This window comes from Bufo bufo, chromosome 4 (genome assembly GCF_905171765.1).
Source record: "Bufo bufo chromosome 4, aBufBuf1.1, whole genome shotgun sequence".
Lineage (NCBI taxonomy): Eukaryota > Metazoa > Chordata > Amphibia > Anura > Bufonidae > Bufo > Bufo bufo.
This window is the reverse complement of record NC_053392.1, coordinates 120796885-120804398: the sequence shown is the minus strand read 5'-3', so window position 1 is coordinate 120804398 and position 7514 is coordinate 120796885.

Below are 7514 nucleotides of genomic sequence, written 5' to 3'. Positions count from 1 at the left end.
GCAAAAAAAAACTGTGAGGTAGAAGCTAATTTCCCCCACTTTAGGGGAATAAAAAATTCCTTCCCGACTCCAATCAGGCAATCAGAATAACTCCCTGGATCAACGACCCCTCTCTAGTAACCATAGCCTGTAATATTATTACGCTCCAGAAATACATCCAGGCCCCTCTTGAATTCCTTTATTGTACTCACCATCACCACCTCCTCAGGCAGAGAGTTCCATAGTCTCAGTGCTCTTACCGTAAAGAATCCTTTTCTATGTTTGTGTACAAACCTTCTTTCCTCCAGACGCAGAGGATGTCCCCTCGTCACAGTCACAGTTCTCGGGATAAATAGCTGATGGGATAGAGCTCTGTACTGACCCCTGATATATTTATACATATTAATTAGATCTCCCCTCGTATCGTCTTTTTTCTAAAGTGAATAACCCTAATTTTGATAATCTTTCAGGGTACTGTAGTTGCCCCATTCCAGTTATTACTTTAGTTGCCCTCCTCTGGACCCTCTCCAGCTCTGCTATGTCTGCTATGTCTGCCTTGTTTACAGTTATGCCAGATTATGTGCCCCTAACAGTAGTTATGCCCAGATATGTGCCTCCCTCACAGTAGTTATGCCAGATATGTGCCCCTCACATTAGATATGCGCAGATATGTGCCCCCTCACAGTAGTTATGTCAGATTATGTGCCCCCTCACAGTAGTTATGCCAGATTATGTGCCTCCTCACAGTAATTATGCCAGATTATGTGCCCCTTACAGTAATTATGCCCAGATATGTGCCTCCCTCACAGTAGTTATGCAGGATATGTGCCTCTCACAGTAGTTATGTCCAGATATGTGCCCCTCACAGTAGATATGCCCAGATATGTGCCCCTCACAGTAGATTTGCCCATATATGTGCCCACTCACAGTAGTACTGCCAAATATGTACCTCTTCACAGTAATTATGCTAAATTATGTGCCTCTCGCAGTAGATATCCCCAGATACGGTATGTGCCCCCTCACATTGGTTATGCCAGATTATGTGCACCCTCACAGTAGTTATGCCCAGATATGTGCCCTTCACAGTAGATATGCCCAGATATGTGCCCCCTCACAGTAGATATGCCCAGTGTTGTGGAAAAATTATTGTTAGCCGTATGGTCGCCACACTGCTTCATATTATGAAATTCCCCCCCCCCCCCCCCACCTTGTACTTGTCCGCTGATCTGCTAGGCTGCTGCGCGGGCATGAGTTCAACTTCAGTCACTTGACAGCGCAACCCCATTCTGTGGCGCATAATCCTGCGAGACCCATGACCTCCCGCCGGTCTCGCGGGATTACGCACCGCACGACTGGGTTGCGCTGTCAAGTGACTGAATTCATGACCGCGCAGCAGCCTAGCAGATTAGTGGACAGACAAGTACAAGGGGGGTGGGGAATAGCATCCGGGGCCTGAAATGTTTTGACCTAAGGACGCTCCCACCCGACACCGCCGCAAGTACTTGGGGCGGTGTCGGGTGGGAGCCAGAGCGAGGCCCCCACCTGCGCGAGGCCTTAGGTGGTGGCCTAAGTGGCCTAATGGAAGAGCCGCCTCTGAACAAGCTGTACAGAGGACCACTGCCCCAGACCTTAAAGGGGTTTTCCAGCTTTAACCCCCTTTATAATTAGGCTCTGGAATATGGCATTTATGTAACAAGAAACACACTCATCTGCTCCCTTCTGCTCACTTCCAGTACTAAGGCTCCATTCACGTGTGCATATACCGATCCTTCTTGATATAGACATGTGACCACGGCAGCCAATCACCAGCTGTCACATGTTTGTATAGAGATGTGCCAAGAAGCAAAGACCGGCGGAAAATCCAGGAAGCATCAGAACTGGGATATTACTCACTCCTTATGTAAGTATTACTTTGTGTATTTTTCAAGCATTCTAAGTGGTTTTTAAATAACTAAACATCAGGGACCCAATGTAACACGAATGTTCCAGAGTAGGCATTTCTGGGATGTATTGTGGAAGATGCTGAGGAGAACGGGACTTGACTTATTAATGGAGAGTGAAATATTTTGAGGTATGGTGACTCCGTGGCTGGTATGTGTGATTTACAGGATGTTTTTGCTCCTGTTGCAGGCTGTGAATATATTATATATCTGCAGGGTGTATAAGCCTATCACAGCTGATTCCGCCTCACAGTAGCATGTAGAGCAGTGGTCTCCAAACAGAGCCACGTGTGACTTGCAAATCATGGCAGAACTATTATGTGTAGAAGCCTTGAATTATGACCATAAGCGACTATAATATTTGCAGACATATCCTAACCCCCAATAACATATTCTGTCCTAGTTCCTTAAAGGGGCTGTTCACCTTTGGAGGCCTTTCTGTCAGACAACTTCTCTCCATCCCCACATAACCTGGACCTGCAGAGGGAAGTGTACTTACCTGCTCCCCACTAGGTTTCACCTCCTTTGGTCCGTCTCGTGACATGGGGGTCACGGCACTGATGTTCAGTAATGTGAAGAGTGTTTCTGATTTTTTTTTTTATTATTATTATTATTAAAAAAAACTGAGTTCTCGTCTTTTCACCCAGAACACATTTGATTTTGCACTAAATGGGAACATATTCATATCTAGGCTATATCTGCTTTATTTGGAACCCCTATATTGAAAGGAGAATCATAGAGCATCTCAGTAAAAACCCACAGACTTCAATGGGAGTGTTTGTTCTGCATGAGAGACCAAAGCAGTGCAAGTCTCTAAGGTTTTTCCCATTGATCCATGGTCAGTAGAAAAACAAGGATGTGTGAATAGACACATTAAATCAATGGATACATGTGCTGTTTATGAAGAAGCGATATGTAAATTAGGGCTAATCCGAGGTTCAGGGGCGTGGATTAGGCCCCCCTACCTTCCCTCAAAGCTTTGTGAAGGGTCAGAGGTGCTCCAAGCCTTTCTGCTGCCTGAGGTAAAAATTGAAACAACCCCCCCATACCAAATTCTCAATCTAACCCCTGGGCCGGTTTTAGACAAAGTGTGGCTCTGGGCAAAATTGAAAGTGGGGCCCCAAATCCTGAAATATTGGACTAGCAGCATGACAGGACTTTGTAGGCATGGACAGCGGTTGCAACCACAGCAGCTGAGTGTAGAATGCCACATTATCTCTCTTTAGCCTTTCCACTGTAAACTGCTGATCCTGCAGCCTCTTTGGGTATGTTCACACAGAGTATTTTCTGTGCTTAAAAAAAAATGATGCAGAATCCGCATCAGGTTATTTTGTGTGTGTTTTTTTTAAACGCATTTTATAAAACACATTTTGATGTAGTTTTGGTGTGGATTTTCATTCCTTTCCAATTTCAATGGGAATTCTGGACATGGACCCCGCATTATGAATGGCCAGGGCACTTCTGTTTTTCCATGGTGCAGTTTATAAAACCACAAGTTGAAAAAAAGGGTCTGTCCCATCCAGGCCCCTGAAGTGAAGGGTGAAGGGAGAGCACAGTGCACATGCACGGTCATCCTCCATTATACTATGAGTGTTCTGGTAATAGCTGATATCCAGGGATATGTGGATAACACACTGTTATGGGAATCTGTAGATGACACACTGTTATGAGGGACCTGTGGATGACACACTGTTATGGGGGACCTATGGATGACACACTGTTATGGGGGACCTGTGGATGACACACTGTTATGGGGGACCTGTGGATAACACACTGTTATAGGGAACATGTGGATGACACACTGTTATGGGGGATCTGTGGATGACACACTGTTATGGGGGACCTGTGGATGACACACTGTTATGGGGGACCTGTGGATAACACACTGTTATAGGGAACATGTGGATGACACACTTTTATAAGGGACATGTGGATAACACACTGTTATGGGAATCTGTAGATGACACACTGTTATTGGGGACCTATGGATGACACACTGTTATGGGGGACCTGTGGATAACACACTGTTATAGGGAACATGTGGATGACACACTTTTATAAGGGACATGTGGATAACACACTGTTATGGGAATCTGTAGATGACACACTGTTATTGGGGACCTGTGGATGACACACTGTTATGTGGATCTGTGGATGACACACTGTTATGGGGACCTGTGGATGACACACTGTTATGAGGGACCTGTGGGTGACACACTGTTATGGGGGACCTGTGGATGACACACTGTTATGTGGATCTGTGGATGACACACTGTTATGTGGATCTGTGGATGACACACTGTTATGGGGACCTGTGGATGACACACTGTTATGGGGGACCTGTGGATGACACACTGTTATGGGGGACCTGTGGATGACACACTGTTATGGGGGACCTGTGGATGACACACTGTTATAGAGAACATGTGGATGACACACTATTATAAGGGATATGTGGATAACACACTGTTATGGGAATCTGTAGATGACACACTGTTATGAGGGACCTGTGGATGACACACTGTTATGGGGGACCTATGGATGACACACTGTTATGGGGGACCTGTGGATGACACACTGTTATGGGGGACCTGTGGATAACACACTGTTATAGGGAACATGTGGATGACACACTTTTATGGGGATCTGTGGATGACACTGTTATGGGGTATCTGTGGATGACACACTTATGGGGGATCTGTGGATGACACTGTTATGGGTGATCTGTGGATGACACACTAATGGGGGATCTGTGGATGACACACTGTTAAGGGAGTTCTTACTGTGATACGGCCACAATGTGGGACATAACTTTACAGATTCCTTTATTAGCAGCCCTGGTCTGCTTCCCCCAAGTACTGAAAAAACAAAACAAAAAAACACTGCAAATTTGGACTCAGAATCTAAATCTATACTCCAATGCCCCCCCCCCCTTCATTAACAATGCAGACCACCTAAACAATTCCGCCTTTATTAGTTTAACTAGAGCCCTCTATGGTCCAGACAGCCATGCGGTTATTGAACGCAGATTGGCCACGTCAAAAGCACCACACAAGCATGCCGTTTGGTTGTGCCCTCGAGTCCCATGGAGCCCACAGGACACATGGAGCTCACACAGGAGCACAGGAAGCTTACATACGAATCACAGAGAGCTCTCACAGGGGGCACAGTGAACGCACACAGCGGGCTCACACTGGAAGGGCACAGGAAGCACACACAGCGGGTACAGGGATCACACACAGGGAGCACACAGATGGGGCATAGGGAGCTCACACCGCGAGCACAGGAGAGTGCTCACAGAGGGGAAACAGGGAGCACACTTGGGGCAAAGGGAGCACAGACAGCGGGCAGAGGGGTGCACACAGACAGCGGGCACAGGGAGTGCACACAGCGGGCATAGGGAGCTCACACAGCGGGATCACACACTGAGGGGCATAGGAAGCACACACAGGGAGCACACAAAGGGGACATAGGGAGCGAACATGCAGTGGGCACAGTGAGCTCACACAGCAGGCACAGGGGAGCACACACACAGTAGGCCCAGGGAGCGCACACAGCGGGTACAGGGATCTCACACAGCGGGCACAGGGGAGCGCACACACAGAGGGAACAGGGAGCACACACAGCAGGTACAGGGGAGCGCACACAGAGGAGGCAAAGGGAGCTCACACAGCATGCACAGGGAGCACACACAGCGGGCACAGGGAAGCCCAAACACAGTGGGCACTTGGAGTGCACACAACAGGCACAGGGAGCGCACACAGCGTGCACAGGGAACTCACACGGCGGGCTCACCCGAAGGGGCACAGGACACACACACAGCAGGCACACAGATGGGACATAGGGAGCTTACACAGCGGGTACAGGGAGCTAAACAGCAGGCACAGGGAGCGCAGACAGCGGGCACAGGGGAGCACACCCACAGCGGGCACAGGTAGTGCAAACACAACGGGCACAAGATGCTCACACAGTGGGCACAGAGAGCTCACACAGCGGGCACAGAGAGCACACACAGCGGGCACAGAGAGCACACACAGAGGGCACAGAGAGCACACACAGAGGGCACAGAGACACAGACAGCAGGCACAGGAAGCTCACACAGCGGGCACATTGGAGCACACACACAGTAGGCACAGGGTGTGGCAGGCGCAGCACTATGAAGTGCCTTTTGCGCTGTGGCATTAGAAGAATTTTGATATCTCAGACTTTTAGTCTAACCAGACTGTCTGTTACTCTGTAATTCCTCTAGTGCCGTTCTATGGAAACAGTAGGTTTAGAGGGAACCTGTCAGTGGCAAAAACGACCCCAAACCGCCAGCAGTACTTTCAAGTAGCCGGCAGTGTGTTTCTAATGATGATTTTCTTTCTGCAGTCAGATGCGGTTAAAGCAGGAAAAAATGATCTTTTATCCCCTGAGTGCGCTATTTTCGAGTCAATCTTGAAGTCAAGCGGGCAGCGTCCTCCTTGCTTCAAATTAAGATAACTGCACCCCCTTCCCTGTCCCTTCGCTGTGACTGACAACACTTATGCCCGACAGCCGACTGGCTATGCCGAACAGCCGGCTGTTAGTCGGCTGTTGGTCATTGAGCTTAACTTACATTATACAATGAATTTTAAAGGCATATTATCTTTTCTACTTCTAGGAACACAATAAATAACAGTTGTGGTCGGGACTACTGATGACGAAAAACGTTGGGACATCTTGAAAGATCCGTGGACCTGACATGGCTGAAGTGTGCCCTTAGCCACGTGCGGGGTAAGCCTATAAGGGGGCAAAAAACAGACCAGTCAGGTAAAGAAGTGTTCTTTAAAGATTTATTATACATCGCAAACAACTTACAGCATGAGAGTGCGAAAGCCTTTTGAAATTTCAGACTGAGGATTGGGTACATAACGATTAAAACAGCATTGGCTACAGCATTGGATTTTAGATACAGCATTGGATACAGTCCGTCAATTAGATCGGAAAACTTTTTTTGACACAAAAATAAAAACAGATCAGCAAGATAAGGGTGACAATATGAGGATAATTTTACCATTTAACACACAACACAAAAAAGTAAGATATATTATTAATATCCAGCAGGACTGAACGCTGAGATTGAAATCTATGGTTTTCTTTAGGGTGGTGGGGCCCCCCATCGGGAGGGACCCGTGAGCTATCATTAGCGCGGGTCCTCCCCCGGTGAGCGGTCTTACTGCTCTACTCAGCCCACTATCTTATCTATCCCATGATGTATCGTGCTCTATTTTACAATATATGAATCAGAAGAATTGTCTAAGATATTAGACAAAATTAAATTAAAATAAAAAATAAAAATAAAAGAATGAGAAATGCAGGTACACTTTTTCTCCATAAAAATAATGCCAACTACGACTGAGAGTCAATATAACACATAGCTCTCATTCAATTTGAAAAGAAAAAAAGAAAAAAGATTTAAAACCACATGGAAACGATAAAAAAAACGCAACAATACCGCTCTTATACAGAAAAAACGCAACATTATCGCAAGTGTCGAATGTGTTTGGATTTTAGAATATAAATGAAGATGAGAGACATTACAATTTAGTATATTTATGATGCGATTAAAACTAA